Source organism: Chiloscyllium plagiosum, unplaced genomic scaffold (assembly GCF_037043375.1).
Source record: "Chiloscyllium plagiosum isolate Xiang-an unplaced genomic scaffold, Cpla_swu_hap1 HiC_scaffold_10, whole genome shotgun sequence".
Taxonomy (NCBI): domain Eukaryota; kingdom Metazoa; phylum Chordata; class Chondrichthyes; order Orectolobiformes; family Hemiscylliidae; genus Chiloscyllium; species Chiloscyllium plagiosum.
The window spans coordinates 67,389,867-67,411,019 of NW_028270148.1; the positions used below are offsets into that span (position 1 = coordinate 67,389,867).

General features: G+C 43.0%; 1 protein-coding gene and 1 pseudogene across 1 annotated transcript in view; one reads left to right on the forward strand and one right to left on the reverse strand.

The window, feature by feature from the left end:
* The window catches only part of bcl11aa (BCL11 transcription factor A a), a 287,894-nt gene that overhangs the window by 31,506 nt on the left and 235,235 nt on the right, over window positions 1–21,153 (reverse strand). The window lies entirely within an intron of this gene.
* On the forward strand, window positions 9,175–20,013 carry LOC148148976 (uncharacterized; annotated as a pseudogene).

The following is a 21,153-nucleotide window of genomic DNA, read 5'->3' on the forward strand; positions in this document are numbered from 1 at the left end:
ATGAGTCTGAATGGGTTACTCTTCAGAGGGTCAGTGTGGACTTGTTGGGCCAAATGGCCTGTTTCCACACTATAGGGATTCTATGATTCGATGATTTCTAACTTGCCCTACCTGTGATGAAAGGTCATTGACCTGAAGCATTTATTGCTGTTCCACTCCCTCTTGGTGGACTGATCACAGAGGTTTTACCTGTCCTCTTGGAGAGAAATAAGGTGTCATGTTGACAAAATTGGAAAATAACCTGTCAATCAAACCACTGTAAGGGAAGAAAATGGATACCATCCTTACCCAGAGATCTAGACCTGGAATTCAAGTTCAGTATGTTACAAGATTTCAGTGAATCTCTATTTATTCTGGTTCCTTCACTAAATTACATTTCCAGATAGATTTAAGTGGAACTTATTGCAGATTCACAGATGGCTAAGGCAACCAAATATTATCTGTACACAAACACTAGAAAGTGGAGCATGGGATCAGAGGCTTCAGCTAAATCTTAGGATGACATTTGTCAGAAGGTGTGCGAGAATGAAACCACCGATGCAATGGATCCATCATATTAACCAACACAGGCTGCTTCATATTCAGGTCTGTTGAAAAGTAATGGAGGCGGTCCCATGGGCATAAAGGTAAAATGATGATGTCAAAAAAACTGAAATTAAAGCAACGTAGGCTGGAAACACTCAGCAAATCCGACAGCATCTCGAGTGAGAAAAACCGAGTTAACATTTCACGTCATGACCGTTCATCAGATCCTTATTCCCACAGATGGTGTGTGTGCGTAAAAGCACAAATTGCTGGAGAAGCTCAGCAGGTTTGGCAGCATCTTTTAGAAGGGTCACTGGAGCCAAAATGTTAACTCTGCTTTCTCTCCACAGGTGCTGCTAGATCTGCTGAGTTTCTACAGCAATTTCTGGCTTTATTTCAGATTTCCAGCATCCGCAGTTCTTCAGTTTTATTGTTTAGTGCACTATTGCAAGGGATGTTAAATCATTTAAAATAAATCAGGTGAGAGAAGAAGAAAAAGTATGCACAGAGTCATAGTGCAAACAACTTATGAATTTGTAAGTGAGCAAAGGTCTCAGCTTAATCTACAATCTTGCAGCTACATAATACAACAAATCTTTAACTTGCATTAGAAACTGCTCCATAATATTACAATTCATATACAGACATCAAACTCCGTTTTACTCCATTACTATTTTATTGCATTCAACAATAGGAAAGTAAAATCACTTTTTTTTTCCCAGATGCTACTTGTTAGAAAATAGGTCAGTTGAAAGCCACAAAGAAAAGCAACATTTGAAGGTTAACCTAAATGATTTCAGTAGCTGAATGTGCACCAGATGAATACAAACTGGCATCAATCACTTTCAAATTCAGAGACACAGGACAATGGGGCTTAAAGAGAATTGCTTGCAATGTCAGCTTTGGAAAGGAAAGTGTTAACCCAGTAGCTCTGCAGAAGTGCCTTATTGGGAAAAAAAAACTCTTTCCAGCTGAAATAGCAGCATTAGGGCGAAGAAGGAAAGAAAAAAATTGGAGATTAAGGTAACAGGTAGAAGTGTGGCGAATCCCTCAGAGCTCCTGTTGGAAGCTGGGAGATTGGGAGAATCATCCCAGCGGGGAGCTAATACTCATCATCCCAAGCTGCAGCTGAGTCCTGCGTGACTGACAAGCAGCTAGTACCTGAAAGAGCCATTGATATCCCACAATTGCTGGCATGTAGAGCTGAAAGATTTATGGCAGGATAATTAGCTGGGAGTATTGAGTGGCAGAAAAGATCAGCAATTAATGTTTAGCAAACAGAAAGAGGGATAAACTAACAGAAGTAATCTCAGATCCATGTTTGTTTGTTTGTCTTTGCAAAAGTACAAAGTCATTTTAAAAAGGAATGCCTAATGCAAGTTTATAATGCAGAAAGTGAATGTAAGAGCCTGAACAGGTGTCTATAGCTGGCAAAATAGAGAATGTGGATTGAGTCAAGATATAAAGGTAGAGGTCATTAACATCTTCAGCCATTAACAACAATGAAAGGGTACTTACCACAGAGCTGGACAACTATGCAGGTGCATTCAAATACTAAGGGAAAATAAATAAGATACTGAATGGCTGTACAAAGCCACTGCTTGTGCTATTGATTCACTCGGCCAGCTGATGGTACTATGAGGCTTTTTCTATTCATTTCCAGAAGGTACATCTTTCTCCAAGTAGAATTGTCTTTGATTTAAACAGTTTTGTTTTCCATGAAATTGAATCCAGCTTAGGCACAGCTGTCAGGCTTTGCAGCCTGTCCTACCCATGGAGACTGCCTTTACTATTGAATAAATGAAACAAGTACAATATGTCCCAAACATGATTTTTGATCAGTCATATTTAAAATTTGTTAAATATTCACTTTTTCGATTGTATATTTAATTAATTAGGTTTCAGCTAGTCAGGGAAATATGTATAGCACAGTTTTCTATATTTGTAGCATTGTATAAGTTAGATTAATTTAATGCTTTAAGGAGTGACGCACAATTTCATCACTAAATAACAAATGATTTCCACCACTTGTTAGAATAGCATGCAGTAGGAATACACCTGGGGGTGGGGGGAACATTTCTAATTCTCCATTCAACCCTCACTGTCCCTTCAAAAATGGTGAGATATATTTAAATATTTTTGTAGTTATTAAAATGTTCTTACATTTTTTAAACAACTCAGATCTGAAGCATTGTTTGCATCATAGCTATTTTGGAGTTTTGTCAGATCTGTCAATAATCGTTCTGAATGACTCAGTTACTTGTTAGTGATAAAATCACCAACAAATACACAAGGACAGTTTTAAAAAGGAGAGTAGAGAGGTAAAAGATTGCCATAGTTGGAACATGTGAGAAATTACAAGCATATTTTAGGATATCTTACCAGGATATGCAGGGCAAAGGAAAACAATTCTCGTTGAAAGATACTCTAAAGAAAACAGAAAATAGTAGCCTTTATCTGTGTTAGCATATTGTGGCAAAAGTGATTGCTTTCTGGTATAGGTCAAATTCAGAGAAATTTCAAAATCTTTATTTGCAGGTTTTGAATGATTATTTTAGTAAACTTCAAGTGTTTCTTTGAAGAAACTACAAATGATGTTTGCGAGCTAGCTCAATCACTCTAAAATGAGAGTTATATAGCTTTGCTTGCTTAATTATAGCCAAGACACTTCAATCATTTTTAATTTAAAAAATTATCCTTGCAAGATAACTAATTTGTAAAGCAACACATGAACTAAAAGTAAATGAAATATTAGATTTTGTACAGTAATTCAATTAGAGTTCTATTCTGGTAGATTTCTCTTAAGATTAAAATTCCACCATGATGAACTTTATGATAAGTAGGTGGATATTGTCTATTTTAACTGTTGTCTTAATAATTGCCTAAACAGATAATGTAGTCAATAATGTTTATTCAAAATAATATTTTAATTAAGTAAGTAGTGCGTTATATCTTCACTGTTTTCAATTATGAAGTTTGATGATTAACATAGTGAAGCCTCATTCTAAAGAGTACATTTAATATCATGGACTAAATGGACAAACTGCTATATAAAAGTGACAAGGATGGTCAACCCTGCTTCTACAGCTCCAAACTCCCTATGGTACATGTAGTTTCTATCCATGTGCCAATGTGTGAAGCAACAGAACTGAGCCTTGTATCTAGATAAGCAATTACCAGACTAAATCAAACAATTAATATTGTTTGTCTTAGTGTCAATTATAGCCCTTTCAGTCTAAGGAAGATATTATAACCAAAAAAGACAATTTAGCCAGACTCTGTAGCTGTTCTCAGCTCCAAGAGGTTTCAGAGGGAGAAACGTTCTTCAATTATACTGTTGATATAAAACAGAATGGTAAATCAAGATTTATAACAAAACAAAAGTACAGGAGATTGCTGAGAAATGTGGATGTTATGTTGAAATGATGGTGAAACAGAATCTATGTTGCCACAGCATATGAACCAATGATGAATAAGATAAATAGACATTCTGCAGGTTTGCAAAGCCTTTTCTTAACAGATTAAATGTGTTAGGAGCAGTTTGTGCAGAGTACATCGCGTATAGTGTCAGGAAGGAAAGGAAATGATCCTATTCTAGAAACCTTTGCTTGTTATTATTTTCTTTATTTGAGGTGTTCAAGAGGACATTGAGTGGTTTCATGGATAGTAATCATGTGCAGTGATATGCAGAAAAGATAGGAGATTTACACTATATAATAGAGCCAGATTGGATAATAGAACTAGTGCAAGTTTGATGGGTCAACTGGCCTCCTCCTGCACTATAATAATTCTGTGATAAACATTGACATGTTATGCTGACCAGAAATTCTAATTAACATCACGAACTAGAATACTAATTATGTAGTATTGTATACTTGCATTGTTATGTCTGACTCTTGTTTGACTTGAACAATTTTCATTATCTCAATTCATGGAACCTTTTAATGGAAAATTTTGAATATCGTGGTTGGTGTATTTTGCTAATATGTCCACTGCAGAAAACTGAACACAAGGTATATTGAAATGCATAGACAAAATGCTGCTGAAAATCTGAAATAAATACAGAAAATTTTGAAAATACTCAGCTGGTGGCACCTTTGGAGAGACAACCCAAAGTAATGGATAGAATTTTCCCAGTCTTTGAGAGGCGTGAAACAATGGCAAGAAATATGGGTGAATACAGTGAGAATGAGAAAATCTGATTCTCGATACCGAGAGAATGTAACTTGATCTTCCATTGAAGGTTTGAAAGGCTCGATGAAAATCTTGCCAGTAAGCAGCAAGGTCCTTAGCTCCATGCATTTGCATCTTAATAATCTCACCTCATTTATATGGAGCTGGAGTTCTCCCAGGTACTAATGAGAAAATAGACAGTGCCTATACCAGACTTGAAAATCAGAGTAAAGATTAGAGTCATGCTGGAAAAGCATAGCAGGTCAGGTAGCATCTGAGGAACAGGAAAATCGACGTTTCGGGCAGGAGCCCTTCATCAGGAATGAGGCTGTGAGCCTCTGGTGTGGAGAGCTCTTCACTGAAGCTCACTGACACTACATACTGCAAACTTCCTTCTAGTTTTAGTTCATGTATTGCTTTACAAATTAGTTATCTTGTAAGGATAATTTTTTAAATTAAAAATGATTGAAGTGTCTTGGCTATAATTAAGCAAGCAAAGTGATATAACTCTCATTTTAGAGTGATTGAGCTAGCTCGCAAACATCATCTGTAGTTTCTTCAAAGAAACACTTGAAGTTTACTAAAATAATCATTCAAAACCTGCAAATAAAGATTTTGAAATTTCTCTGAATTTGACCTATACCAGAAAGCAATCACTTTTGCCACAATATGCTAACACAGATAAAGGCTACTATTTTCTGTTTTCTTTAGAGTATCTTCCAATGAGAATTGTTTTCCTTTGCCCTGCATATCCTGGTAATATATCCTAAAATATGCTTGTAATTTCACTCAGGGACACTCATCCATCTCTCCACCCCGGAGGGTCCCAGCCTCATTCCTGATGAAGGGCTCCTGCCTGAAACGTCAATTTTCCTGCTCCTCGGATGCTGCCTGACCTGCTGTGCTTTTTCAGTACCACTCTAATCTTGACTCTGATCTCCAGCATCTGCAGCCCTCACTTTTGCCTTGAAAATCAGAGTAGTTAACTGCTGGCTGCTGCTCACTGGCTTTATCCTCAGGCCTCAACTTCATGGTTTATTCACCAGCATCTTATTGTATGCTCCGTTGACAGTGGAACACCTTCACTCTTCGTCTGCAGAAATCAACATCAGTTAGTCACCAGCCTCACTGCATCATCATACCTCATCTAAGACTAACTCAGAGTACACGTCAGTTCTTCACTGAGGCTCACTGACACTACATATTGCAACAATCCTTCTAGGTCACTCAGGGATACTCATCCATCTTAAGCATCTGCACAGGATGCATCTCAAGGATCTTCATTTGCTGTCTTACCGCTCAGTCAATTTGACTTTATTTGGATCCTCACTACATCTCTATCCCTTAGCACATTGCCACTTCCATTAGATATTACAGGGCTCATAGCATCTCTGTCCTGCCTTGTTTCTTAGTCCAGACAGAAAGCCAGGAGAAAGTGAGGACTGCAGATGCTGAGATCAGAGCTGAAAAATGTGTTGCTGGAAAAGCGCAGCAGGTCAGGCAGCATCAAAGGAGCAGGAGAATCGACGTTTTGGGCATAAGCCCTTCTTCAGGAATGAGGACCCTCCTCATTCCTGAAGAAGGGCTTATGCCCGAAACATCGATTCTCCTGCTCCTTTGATGCTGCCTGACCTGCTGCACTTTTCCAGCAACACATGTTTCAGACAGAAAGCCAAACAACTTGTCATGGTAGCCAGCTTTGAACAGTCATGGCAGGATGGTGAATGTATTGTTTTTACGGCACTGTGCTATATCAATGTCAAACCTACAATACGTGTCAGCAGCTGACACAACAAGCACATCATACATACTTCAACCAAGTGGTCATGTCTGAGTATCTAAGGAGACTAGCCCTTAGTCGAGTGAAGGGGAACTGTGGTCAGTCAGGGGATGTGGCCAAACACAAGGGTATTATTTGATCTCAGTGTTGGTGATCAGCCATGGTTAGTCAATGCCTAGTGCAATTCGGGTCTGGGAGATCCTTGTCCTTCCAGCCTGAGGACTGAGCATTGGTCTGTCCCTCAGGTTATATCTGACCAGCTCTGGGATTGTGGGTAGGTCATTTGGGGAGCTATAGAAGAATCAGCCTGGGAGTTGGTCTCTGGTCAATCAGGGTTTGAGCAGTCAACATCAAAGGAATTATATGGGGCAGTCCACGTTGTGTCAGTACAAATGGCAATTTCAAATGTAGGGATTGGAGGCATTAGACTCAGTCAAAGATAGGACAATGTTTGTGAAGGATGGCAACTCTAATTGGTAAGGCTGGGGGTCTGGTATAGCATGGGAGATTTCCACAAACTTCTCCTCAACTCTCCTCTTAACCTTTAATACCTTATCATGAATTTATCTTCCTGGTAATTGTTATCTGTGTTTCTGAGAAAACTGCCTTTCTCCTCACCCTACTTCTGCCCCCTCGTAATTTTAAACACCTCCATCAGAACTTCTGGCAACTTTTGCTGCTTCATGAAAACAATGTCAATCATTCCTCAGCTCAGGCCCTCTAGCCCAGGCAGCATCTTGGTAAATCTCCTCTGCACTCCTTGTGCTGCCACATCCTTCTTATAATGCAGAGACCAGGACAGCACACAATACCTAACCACAGTTTTATACTTTTCCACCATAACCTTGCATTGGTTTAATATCGCTATGCCTTTTTAACCACTTTATCTACCTACTGCACTAACTTCAGCAATCTATGAAAATGCACACCAAGGAGGCTCTGATTTTCAGTACTTTCCAGTGTCTTACCATTCAGAGTATATTTCCTTACCTTGCTAGCCTTCCCCAAATGTATTACCACACACTTTTCAGGGTTGGAATTCCAGTTGCCACTGCTCTGCCCACCTGAGCAATCTTCCTCACTACTTACCGCCCAACTAATCTTTGTGTCATCTGCAAACTTCTGGATCACACACCCGACATTTAAATCCAAACATGAACGTGCATCACAAACAGTAAGGTCCCCAGCACCATGTCCTGCAGAACTCCACTAGAAACAGACTACCAGTCATGGAAACATCACTGTGCCATCACCCTCAGTTTCTCACTCAGTTTTGGATCCAATGTGCCACTTTGCCTTGGATCCCAGAGTACTTACTTTCTTGGTCAATCTGCCATGAGGCACCTTGTCGATAGCCTTACTAAAGTCAACGTGGACCACATCAAATGCATAACTAATAAGGTGGGCAGCAGAGGTTTCCACGGGAAAAATTGTAACAGAGAGCAATGGGAAATTGCCATCAAAATCTCCATCCCCTAAAAGGCTGAAACTTACTCTTGTATGACTAAGTTTGGGTTACATCAAGTGTTTTCTCACTTTATCTTATCAAACTCACATCAGTAATTACCCCACCCTGCTTCTGTAGCATCTCCGACATCTAAATTCCATTCCATCTTACCACACACCATTCCCAGAATCATGTGCTACTCAGAGATTTTCACCCACAAACAGTATCCCTTGCATCTGTGCCAACTTCAAAAGGCTGCTGTGCATTCAGACGAGTTATGCCCTTCTCCTTGACATAAAGATTAAGAACATGCCAGAAAAATGGAAGGTGGCTCTGCCAATAAATGACTTTCTCCGTTCCGTCAGGGTACGTGACACACTCTTCTCTCACCTCACACTCACCTCTTAGTTCTATCTTCCACTGAGGCTTATACCGTTCTGCTGATACTATTGCCTGCAACCTATTGTCTCACTCCTCCACCATCTCCCATAACACTAACCCTGCATGCCCTCTGTGCTGCTTTCTCAGTCCTTCAATACACTTTCGCCACCTAATTCCCACGTATACCAGCATTAACGGCCCACTCATTCTCCACTTTTTTCTCATTGCAAGAGAAGACTACCCTTTAGGGCAGAGGGAGCTAATCCAGATGGGAGGGTAGCCCACATCCATGTCCTCGTCCCTCATGAGGAGAGAATCCTGACCATCGCAGGAGAAGACTGGGACTGCTCCTGCGGGAATACCAAACATCCATGTCCTGCCAAATATGGAAGTGCTAATCTTCATGCCAGTACCACTCTCCCAGTAACTCCATTGTCATTCTCATTTACCGTACACCCCATCGTACCACTGGCCGTGACGTCTCTCTTTTGTCTTGCAAGCTACAATAGCCTCCCCCATGCCCTCTGCAAGGTAATACCTGGTCCCTGCAGAACCAGCCTCCTCGACTTCTGAGGTTGCAAGTTCTGAGGGCTCAGAGGAAGCATCATCAAGGCTGCCTCCTGCAACCCCCACCAGCTCAGATATTGACATCTCGCAACATAGAGAGTGTCTGTACCTAAGCTGGTGAGCACCTCACTGGGACAGCTTTGCAGCTGGCTGAGGGAGAAGCAGCCAAGGCCATTGACATTTGGAGGACTGTTGAAGACTGGGCACCTTCTCAGGAGAGGACCATGAGGTATCTGCGATCAGGTATTTCACCCACAGCCATAGGGGGGAACTGCAGCAGCAGACAGGGATGTGGAAGAGAATGGCCCTCATTGCCCAGAAGCTGCAGCAGTGCATTGAATCGTGTGACCATTTGTCTGTCTTCATGGACAGGTTAGTGGTTGCCATGGAGACACAGGGGCTGCTGGAAATGCACAGAGCCATGCACTTTATTGCCCCATCCACTGGTCATCAAGACTGAAGTCATGGAGACAGAGGGACAGAGAATCTTGGCCTATATACAGGGGCAAGGAGGTAAAGACAGTGTCAGGAGGCACCAATTGGTGTTTCATCCACACATAAGACCCTCTGCATTTTTCACGCAGGACACTGCAGAGATGGCCTAGCCCTTCACTTCTCATTCCTGATGAAGAGCTTGGGCTTGAAACGACAATTCTCCTGCTCCTTGGATGCTGCCTGACTGGCTGTGCTTTTCCAGCACCACACTCCAGCTCTGATCTCTAGCACTGCAGTGCTCACTTTCTCCCTTCACTTCCTCCCCGCCTGTCCCCCTCCAACTCTTGGAAGTCTAAACAGAGGAGGGTCAACTTGCCTCTGGCAAGAAGACTTTAGGTGGGTCTGACCTCCATCTAGACAAAAGTGTCCCTCGGGGTCACCACACCAAGTCTCCAGGGTCAACGTCCTCAGCTTCTGAGCAGGTTCAGTCCACTCCAGCTTCAGAACAAGGGAGTGCTCTAAAATGCATTGGGAGGTAGAGGAAGATTGAGGGTACTTTGGTGGCACAAATGAAGAAGGTTTGGACAGCACTGTCACTTTGTGCAACAAATGTTCCTAATGCTAACTTTCATGTGTTAGTGTGTCTCTTGGGCAACAGTTCATGGCCACAGGTGAGGCACTAAGAGCCTACACACCATTGAAAGCAAGGGGAACAATGCATATACATGGCTTTGAGTCTTGATAACATCTTTGATCCACCTCGTTCGATATTCCTAATGTTTGGCTCTCTTAGTGTAAAAACAGAGTTATCTACCAGTGGCTGCGTCAGTGAAGTACCACGTACAGAGAAGGTCAATGCTGTAGGATTGCAGCGAGTAGACAGCTCGTGTTCTGTACATTGTATGGGCCTGTGACCAATGTTCTTTCTCTTTAAAAACCCTATGATTGGTGTTTACAGCAATGGCCTCTGTGGTCATAGCTATTTTCTTGCCCTTCACACAGTTTGGATTTCCAGCATGATGGAAGGTGACAGTGAGCCCTCCTCTGGCAATGGCTTCCAGCCTCAGCCGGTAAGGGCCAATCAACCCCCAAATACCCACATGCCATATCCAGTAACCCAGCCCATTAACGCCACAGGCTTCACGCTTCCCCAAGTCCCCACCCAATCCATATACATTGCTCACATCTGCCTACCTTTGCCAGTCAGCCCAGGATATGAGGTGGCCATGCCAAGTGTGGTCATTCACGGCCCCATCCCATGAAGCCAGGGTAATCCTGCACCCTCTTCACCCACCAACCTCTCCTCCTGCATCACTGCCTTTCCAAACAGGCTTTACCATATACCCCACCCACTGCAAATCCTGCTGTCCCCAGCACACTGTACCCAGAGCATCCAATTCCCATCCTGAAGACTAACTTGCCAAGGTTCAGTCCTGTGGTAATGCCCGTGATTGGTCCACCCCTTCCACACTTCTTTTCAGTGATGGGGCTGACAGACCAACCATGGCTCACCCCTTTGACTGGCATGACAGGACAGCCCTAGACCAAATGTACCCAGAGCCCTGACTGGTGGTACCTGTACATCTGCATTCCCTGGCTTTTCACTATAGAGCCAACAGGTTGAGTATGCCTTACCTCTGATGCTGCCTGACCTGCTGTGCTTTTCCAGCACCACATTCTCGATTCTGATCTCCAGCACCTGCAGTCCTCGCTTTCTCCTCGTCCCTGGACTGCAGAGCATAGACCCCTAACAATGAAAACTTCGACCAGTCCCTTGAACTGTGGCCAATCCCCTGGGCTGGTATCAGAGACTGCCCTTGTCATACTGTACTAGGAATCCCTGACTGACAGGAACCTGCATGGATTTCTGTGAAGGCTGCATCCCTAAAACATTGAGACATGGCTGTCTATTTAGTCAACATGCTGTCAGTTTGCTGTATAAGCTGCTGGCACATAGTGCAAGTGTGAGATTGACATGGCACACTGCTACAGTGCAAACATTGTGCCCCCTAGTTTGAGAAATGCTGACTATCAGGGCAAGCTGCCTCTTGTGTGACTGCATGACTTCGCAATGGCAAGGCAGGTAAGTACTAGGTTAGTGAACATTAAGACAGCAGACAACAGGCAAACAATGCAGCCTAATTCAGCCTGTAAACTGAGTACCTGCCTCGATGCCAAATGCCCTTTCTACAGCCATTCAGTGCAAGTCTCTGATGCACCCTGTAAGATAAGTCTGTGCTGCCAGGAGAGCAGTGTCAGTGATTAGTAAAAATGCCAGGATGGTCACAACAGGTTGGCTGATGCCACTTGGCAACGTCTATGGACAAAGTGAATGTTCATCTGGTTCCCAGTGGATTGTGACCTGAGGTGTTACTGCCCAGTGTCTAGTATCGGGATTGTTTGGAGAAAGCAGACAGCTAAATCTACCAGCTACAAGCTCCAGTTCCCTTGTCGAGTCTTCCTAATGTCAAACTTGTTTGATGAGTTTGGTTAGATAGGAGGTTATCAATGAGAGGAGTTATGCCATTAGCCAGAGTTTACCAAGAAATAATCCTTTATCATTCAGCTGCCTTGCAAAAATCTCACCATGTCACTTGTGAAAAGCATAAAAGATGGAATAAGATGATCTTGACACAGGGATGAACCTTGGTGCACTTGCTCTGCCACACACCATTTCTGCCCACAACACTCAGACCCTTGTAAGATTCTGCCCTTAGTCAATAAATGGGAAAATTAAGCCCAATGTTCCAGATTGCTAGCATTTCATATGAACCTTCTTCTGAGAAAAATTGCCCAGCAATGTCCTATATTAAAAAACAGGACATATATAAATCGAGACAATTACTGCCCTAATCGGTCACTTGCAATCATCAGCAAAGTGATGAAAGGTGTTCTTGACTGTGCCATCGAGCAGCACGTAATCAGCAATAATCTACTCCCTGATGCTCACCTTGAACTCCCCCAGGATCACTCAGCTCCAGACCTCATTATAGCGTGAGACAAATAGTCAAGTTCCAGAGGTGAGGTGAGAGTTAATGCCCTTGATAGCAAAGCAGCATTTGACCCAGTTTGGCGTCAAGGAGCCCGAGCAAAATTAAAACAGTAAAGAGGTCAACACACCAGTCTGTGAAGTCAGGCATTGCACAAAGGAAGATGATGATGGTTGTCGGTAGTCAATCATTGCAGTCCCAAGACATTGTCAGAGGGTTCCTTAGGGCTTTGCTCCATATCTGTCCAACAGGTATGAGATTCTTTTTCCCTGGGTGGATGAGGACAAGAACTGTAGGGACGATGGGCAAAGCGACGACTGTGCTGTGGTACAGACGGCCATTCAGTCAGAGAGAACAAAAAAGAAAACTGGCAGTGGTGAGGGATTCTATAATTGGAGATACAGTTAGCTTCCTTTTTTTTAAGCAGCTTCAAGAGTCCCGTATGGGATGTTGCCTGCCTCGTGTCAAGCAACAGGACATCTCAAACCCTCTTATCAGGACATTGGAATAGGAGGAGGAAGATCCAGTTGTTGGGCAACAGGTCCTTTTTTGGGAATATCAAGAATTAGGGACAAAATTTAAAAAACAGGATCTCAATGGTTACAATTTGTGGATTATTAACTGAAATAACTCACAGAGGCCGGTATCCTGTCACCAAGTCACCCTTGTGCATAATACACTGGCTGTGGACAGCCAGCTCGAAGTTGGTCTCCAGAACTAAGGAGATTCTAAATCCCCTGTTAATTTTTTTTCTTTTTCTTTTTGGTTTCTTTCCCCTATACTACTGCCTGACAGTGGTAGTGTTTATTTTTTCTGCAAACTTTCTCATTGTTTCTTTTTTCTCTTTCTTTCTTTTTCTTTTTTTATTCTTTCTTTCCCCCGGCAACCCATATCATGTGTGTGTAGGTGTCAGACACAATGAAAAAAACAATAAGTGTATAAATCTTTAGTTATGTACCACCACCAAGAAAGGAAACATTCTAGTGGCCAGTGACAAGCAGTGCCCTTCTCAGAGGACAATGCTCATCCCCTGTTAATTTTTTTTTCCATGTTGTGTGTGTGCAGGTGTGAGACACAAGGTGCACGAATCTTTATTCAGTTTCCACCACCAGGAAGAAAGGAAACACCCAAGTGGCCTATGACAAGCAGTGCCCTTCACATCAAAGGGCAATGCTGTGTGATCAAACAGTGAAGGGGAGGGCAGGGATTAAATCAAAATAGAGTTGGAGGGGGAAATGATGCACTCCACTCCCTGCGGCGCCCACCTCTCCCTGAACAACTCCAGGGTGTTGGTGGACACCGCGTGCTCCTTCTCCAAGGATACTCGGGCTCTAATGTAACCGCAGAAGAGGGACAGGCAGTCGGCCCTAACGACCCCCTCCATGGCCCGCTGCCCGGACCTGTATATGGCCAGTTTGGCCAGGCCCAGGAACGGACCCATGAGGTCAACCAGAGCTTCCTGATTGGCCCAGGTTAACAACCCTAATCAAGAATTTCAGTCAACAAGATCTACCTGGCTCCAATCACTACAGTAACCAAGCTACATACAAATTGGCATAGACATAAGAAGATTGGAAAGTAAGCATGTGGCTAAAGGAGTGATGTGGGAAAGACAGGTTGCATTTCATGGGGCACTAGCACCAGTATTGAGATTGAAAGGAACTCTCCCATTAGGACATGCTCCACCTGAGCAGATTTGGGACCAGGACTCTAGCAGGAAGGCTAAGTAGTGTGGTAACAAGGGCTTTAAATTAGTTTAAATGGGAAAAGGCTCAGGAGAGGTTATTAAAGTTTCCAGAACAAATATTAGGACAAAGAGTATGGAAAAGGTTAGAAACCTAACTTCAGGTACAGCAGATAACGGAACAACTATGAGAAGAGGGGTGGTCAACCCAGAGCTGAGGATGTTGTACTTAAATGCACACAGTATAAGAAACAAGGTAAATGAGTTTGTAGTGCAGAGTGATTTGTGACTGCAAAGGAATCAGGGCTGGGAGCGAAATATCCATGGATACGCGTTGTATTGAAAAGACAGGCAGATGGGCAGTGGGAGGGTTGTCTTCTTAGTAAGAAAGGAAATTAAATCAATACTAAGAAGCAATATTGGGTCAGCAGGCATACAATCTATGTGGGTCAAATTGAAGAACCACATAGGTAAAAAGACGCTGATGGGAGTTGTGTCCAGGCTTCTTAGCAGTAGTCAGGATGTGGTGCAGCAAATAAAGCAGGAGATAGTAAAGGCATGTAAGAAATGCACGATTACCTTATCATGAGGACTTCAATGTGCAGGAGGACTGGAAAAATCAAATTGGTAGTAGATCCCAAGAAAAAGAATTTGTAAAATGTCTATCAGATGTTTTTTTTGGAGCAGCTTGAGGTGGAGCCCCATTGGGGAACAGGCAATTCTCCACCTGGTGATGTGTAATGAGGCAGACTTTATTAGGGAGTTTAAAGTGAAGGAAGCCCTAAGGGGCATTGATCATAATATGATAGAATTTACCCTGTGGTTTGAGAAATGGAATCAGATGTAACAGTATTACAACTGAGTAAAGGTAACCACAAAGATATGAGGGAGGAGCTGGGTAGACAGGATCAGAAGGAGAGTCTAGCAGGGAAGACAGTGGAGCAGTAATGGCAAAGAAACGAGAGGCCGGGTAGTGTGGCCTTGGTCATTAGGCAGATTTTGGAATCTGTTTGTCAGGATGAGATTGCGGAGTACTTGAAAGTGAATGGGAAAATAGGGCAGAGTCAGCACAACTTTGTCAAGTGGAAGTCATGCCTGACAATCTATTAGAGTTCTTTAAGGAAGTAATGAGCAAGTTAGACAAAGAAGAGCCAGTGGGCATGATCTATTTCTAGAAGGTGTTGCACAGAGGCTACTAAATAAGATAACAGCCCATGGTATCAGGAGCAAGGTACTAGCATGGATAGAGGATTGGCTGACTGGCAGAAGGCAAAGCGTAGGGATAAAGGGGTCTTTTGCAGACTGGCTGCCAGTGAGTGGTGGAGTTGCACAGGGGTCAGGGTTGGGACCACACTATTCATGCTATAAATTAATGATCTGAATGAAGGAACTGAGGGCATTATTGTTAAGTTTGCAGATGACACAAAGATAAGTGAAGGAACAGATAGTGTTAGGGAAGTGAGGGGGCAGCTCTCCTTTATCTAAATCACTTATTACCTCCTTAAAGAATTCTAATAGATTTGTCAGGTATGATCTCCACTTGGACGGACTCAGAGAGTAGGCAAAAAAGAGGCAGTTGGAATACAATGTGGAAAATTGTGAGGTTGTGTATTTTGGTAGGAAAACTAGAGACATAGACTACTTTCTAAATGGGGAAAGGCTTCAGAAATCTGAAACACAAAGGGACTTAGGAATCATGGTTTAGGATTCATTTAAGTTTCACACGCAGATTCAGTTGGCAGTTAGGTAAGCAAATGCAATGTTTGCATTCATCTTGAAAAGAATAGAATATAAAAGTGGGGATGTTCTGCTGATGCTCTGTTCTGACTGCATTTGGAATATTGTGAGATGTTTTGGTCCTGGTATCTAAGGAAGGATGATTCCTTATGAAGGGCTCTTACCTAAAATGTTCATTAGAACATAGAACAATACAGCACAGAACAGGCCCTTCAGCCCACGATGTTGTGCCGAACATTTGTCCTAGCTTAAGCACCTATCCATGTACCTATCCAATTGCCACTTAAAGGTCACCAATGATTCTGACTCTGCCACTCCCATAGGCAGCGCATTCCATGCCCCCACCACTCTCTGGGTAAAGAACCTACCCCTGATATCTCCCCTATACCTTCCACCCTTCACCTTAAATTTATGTCCCCTGCTCCTCAGATGCTGCCTGACCTGTTGTGTTTTTCCAGCACCCCACTCTTGACTCTAAGGAAGCATGGTCATGGAGGGGGTCCAGAGGAGATTCAAAAGAATGATCCAGGGATGAAGGATTTTTAATATGGGCAGCACGGCAGCTCAGTGGTTAGCACTGCTCCCGTACAGTGCCAGAAACCCGGGTTCGATTCCAACCTCGGGCCACTATCTGTGTGAAGTTTGCACATTCTCCCTGCACATTCTCTGCGTGGGTTTCCTCCAGGTGCTCTGAATTCCTCCCACAATCAAAAAATATGTTGGTTAGGTGAATTGGCCATGCTAAATTTCCCATAGTGTTCAGGGATGTGTAGATTAGGTGCATTAGTCAGGGGTAAATGGGGTAGGGGAATGGGTCTAGGTGGGGTACTCTTCAAAGGGTCAGTATGGACTTGTTGGGCCAAATTGCCTGTTTCCACACTGTAGGGATTCAATGATTCTATGAATATGAGGAGCGATTAAGGACTTGATGGAGTTTAGAAGGACGAGGAGCGCTCTGATTGAAACTTACAGAACACTGAGAGGCCTGGATATGGAGAAGATTGTTCCATCAGAGGAGAGACTAGAACCCGAGGGCACAGCCTCAGAGTGAAAGGCTGACTCTTTATACCTGAGATGAAGAAGAATTTCTTCAGCCAGCGAGTGCTGAATCAGTGGAACTCAATACCACAGAAGACTGTGGAGGCCAAGTCATTGAGTGTCTTTAATACATAGATAGATATATTCTTGATCAGTAAGGGAATCAAGAGTTATGGGGAGAAGACAGAAGAATGGGGTTGAGACAGGTATCACACGATAAGCGGGGCGAAAGTGAGGACTGCACATACTTGAGATTAGAGTCAAGATTAGAGTGGTGCTGGAAATGCACAGCAGGTCAGGCAGCATCCAAGGAGCAGGAAAATCGATGTTTTGAGCAGGAGCCCTTCATCAGGCTCATTCCGAAACGTCGATTTCCCTGCTCCTAGGATGCTGCCTGACCGGCTGTACGTTTCCAGCACCACTCTAATCTTGACACCACACAATAAGCACTGAACTATACTCATGATTGCTTTATTGAGTGACAACGAATATTTACACAACGCAACTGCCAGAAATGAATCTAAACATTTCTCCTTAATACACAGTAGCGTGAGGACTACTGAATCCTCACCACAATATTCTGGAGGTTTTCATTCACCAGAATTTAATTGGATCAGCCACATATATACTGTGACTGCAAGGGAAGAGCGAAGGCTGAAATTTCTGGAGTGATTAACTCACCTCCTGACATCTAAGCCCTATCAAACATTGTATAGGTAGAATTGAGAGAGAACCGAAACCCTGACTCTATGGCCTTACTGTCCATGGTCTGGTTTAGAAAGGAAGATGCATGTGTTTCCTTACCCCTGAGTGTGTGGTCAATTTGAAAACCTAGCAGCAACCTCTCATGGGTTTAAACAAAAATAATTCTTTACTCATATATTCACTCCAAAACCCAAAACTCCAACATTACATCACTCCGTCAGCACTCATACACTCACTTAAGGAAAAATCAGGTAAAGAGAATTTTTACACGTTATGAAAGAAAGAATAGTTCATAATACATGTGTTTGGTTCATCTTAGGAAAAATCGTGTGCTGCAGGCCCATTGAAGATGGGGTTTTCACTCCTGAAGGATAGTCTAGGTGGATTCAAAAGTTGGAGTTGTATATTAAGATTATTTTAGGATTCCCTTGAAGAGATGGAGTAGGAGGTTGTTTCTCCATACCAGCGGGCTTGAGGAGGAACAGGCAGATATTGCAGGTCCCAATTTTTAACTGTTGTTGTCCTGTCTGCTGCTGTCTCTGCAATGTGGTTTGCAGACTGAATTGGTTTCTCCTTGGTTTTGGGAATAAAAGTTTGTCATCTGAAGGCAGTTTATATCAGGTGCCCCTGCCATCGACAAATACTTATACTGTACATTCCAAATGATTTAGAAGTCTGAAGCCATTGTTACACTGTGGGGAAGTGGGCAATGAGTTATTTACACCTGATTATGATGAACTGATTTTCACACTTTGTATTTGTTAAGTTCCAAACTTAGTGATATGAAGGCTGCACTTGTAGGTTTACTAATAATAGGAGATTAAATTACATAAATGGTTTCTACCTTTGTATATCCATCAAAGGGAGGCACAGAGCCCATTGTCACTCAATTAAGAAGATTAGAGACTTGAGTAACTTTTAAGTCTATGTCAAAATTGCAAAAGTCACCTGACTGGGCGGCATGGTGGCACAGTGGTTAGCACTGCTGCCTCACAGCGCCAGAGACCCGGGTTCAATTCCCGCCTCAGGCGACTGACTGTGTGGAGTTTGCACGTTCTCCCCGTGTCTGCGTGGGTTTCCTCCGGGTGCTCCGGTTTCCTCCCACCATCACAAAGATGTGCAGGGTCAGGTAAATTGGCCATACTAAATTGCCTGTAGTGTTAGGTAAGGGGTAAATGTAGGGGTATGGGTGGGTTTCGCTTCGGCGGGTCGGTGTGGACTTGTTGGGCCGAAGGGCCTGTTCCCACACTGTAATCTAATCTAATCTAATCTAATCTTAACAGGCATCTTAACAGTCATTCAATATTGGCAGCAGACTGGTGGCTCAGTTGTGGGGGGGAGTGAGTAGCACAGTTGCTCAGTGGTTAGCACTGCTGCCTCACTGCGCCAGGGACCTAGATTCCATTCCACCCTTAGGGGTGATTGTCTGTGTGGAGTTTGCACATTCTCCCACGTGGATTTCCTCCAGGTGCTTTGGTTTCCCCCCACAGTCAAAGGATGTGCAGGTTAGGTGGATTAGCCATGGAAAATGCAGGGTTACGGGGATAGAGTAGGTGTGACTCGATGGGCTGAATGGCTTGCTTCCACACTGTAGGGATTCTATATCTGAAATTCTATTCTGAATACTTAATACTGTTTATTGCATGTGAGAACCATTTATAAGGCACAAGTCAGGAGTGTGATGGAATACTCCCCACTTGCCTGATGAGTGCAGCTCCAACAACACTCGAGAAGCTCAACATCATCCAGGACAAAGCAGCCCACTTGATCAGCACTCCATCTAACACCTAAACATTCAGTCAACACTGGAGCCCCCCAAGGATATGTCCTCAGCCCCCTACTGTACTCTCTGTACATCTATAACTGTGTCGCCAAATTCCAAGCAAACGCTATCTACAAGTTTGCTGATGACACCAGCATGGTAGGACAGATATCTAACAATGATGAATCAAAATACAGAAGGGAGATAGAAGGTTGATGACGTGATGCAGTGAGAACAACGTCTCTCTCTTTCTCAATGTCAGCAAAACGAAAGAACTGTTCATTGCCTTCAGAAAGAAAGGAAGAGAATGCATCCCCATTTACATCAACGGAACAGAGGTTGAGAGGGTAGAGAGCATCAAGTTCCTCGGCGTGAGGATAACCAACAATCGCATAGATGCAATGTTCAAGAAGGCACAACAATGCCTCTTCTTTCTCAGGCACCTCAGGGAATTTAGCATGTCCATAAGGACCCTCACCAACGTTTACAGATGCACCATTGAGAGCATACTATCCAGATGCATCATGGCCTGGTAAGGTAACTGCTCTGTCCAGGACCATAAGAAACTACAGAAGGTTGTGTGCACAGCCCAGGATATGACAGGAGCCAACTTTCCATCCATGGAATCCATTTACACAGCCTGTTGCCACAGAAAGGCTGCCAATATCATCAAAGAAGCATCACACCCAGTAATGATCTCCTACAACCTCTTCCGTCAGACAGAAGATAGAGATGGTTGAACACACGATCCAGCAGGTTCAGGAACAGCTTCTTCCCAGTCATTATTAGTCTGATGAATGAACTGTCTAGCCTCAAATAATGCTGAACTTGTGAATATTGATCTTGCCTTGTGCATGCCATGGGCAATGTAACATGTATGCCTCTCTCTATGTTTCTTTTCACCCTATGAATTGTATGTCATTGCTTATTATGATCTGCTTGTACTGCTCATAAACACAACTTTCACTATACTTAGGTACATTTGACAATAAATAAATCAAATCAAATCCCTCCACCATCAGGAATTGCCTCTTGAATCCATGAAGACAACAAAGCAAACTGCAGGAGACTATGGAGAAAGTTGATGTGAGCCCCCAGTGGCACACCATTTATATCCCATATGTCTCTTTCTGTTCTCATCTATTAACAGTGCCCCAAACTCAATTTTACCTTCTTTCATCTCATTGAGCAGCATGATAATATTGAAGTCAGTTATGACTAGTGAAATTTGATGTAGTTTTTAGAGAGGGACAGAAATTAAAAACAAAACAACACTATTACTGGTCATGGCGAAGGACACAAGTTTTCTAAAAAAAAAAGAACCTGTCCCTTGGGGTGTGATTTCCAATCCAGGGTCAGGATATTTTTATTCATTTTCAGGTCCCAATCCTGCTGCATGCAGCAACACTTACATGATACAATGTCAGTACGAAAAGCAGGAAACTGGCCTGGAGTCAGTAGCAGCACCTAATTACCAGCACCAGACGCAGGGAGAGGATGGGAGTCAGGTTTGTGTTGGGCTCAATTTAATGGGCAGGTGGGAGTCACTGTTTTGCTTGCCATTTGCTGAAGAGATATTAGAAGATGCGTAATAAAGGGCAATAAGAAAAAAGGTGCCCACTTCCTGTGCCAAGGTGGTCCTCCCCCCTTTCTCAGCCATCTCACTGGAGATTGGTTGTCAGCCCATGCCACTAGTAATGTCACTTTGTGGCTCATTTGGGTTTCTGATCCAAACAATAGCAAAGTATGAAGCAATAAAGCCTCAGGAAAGTCAGTGTGCAGAGGCTGATTTCATGAACACAATTTATGTGTTCCCTTTACTGCCCATCATCAGTATGTTTTATGATAAAAGGGATGTGTATTTTCTTACCTAGGAAGTGTGTATCTTAGTCATTACAACAACAAGATTTTGTGAGTGCTAAACAATAT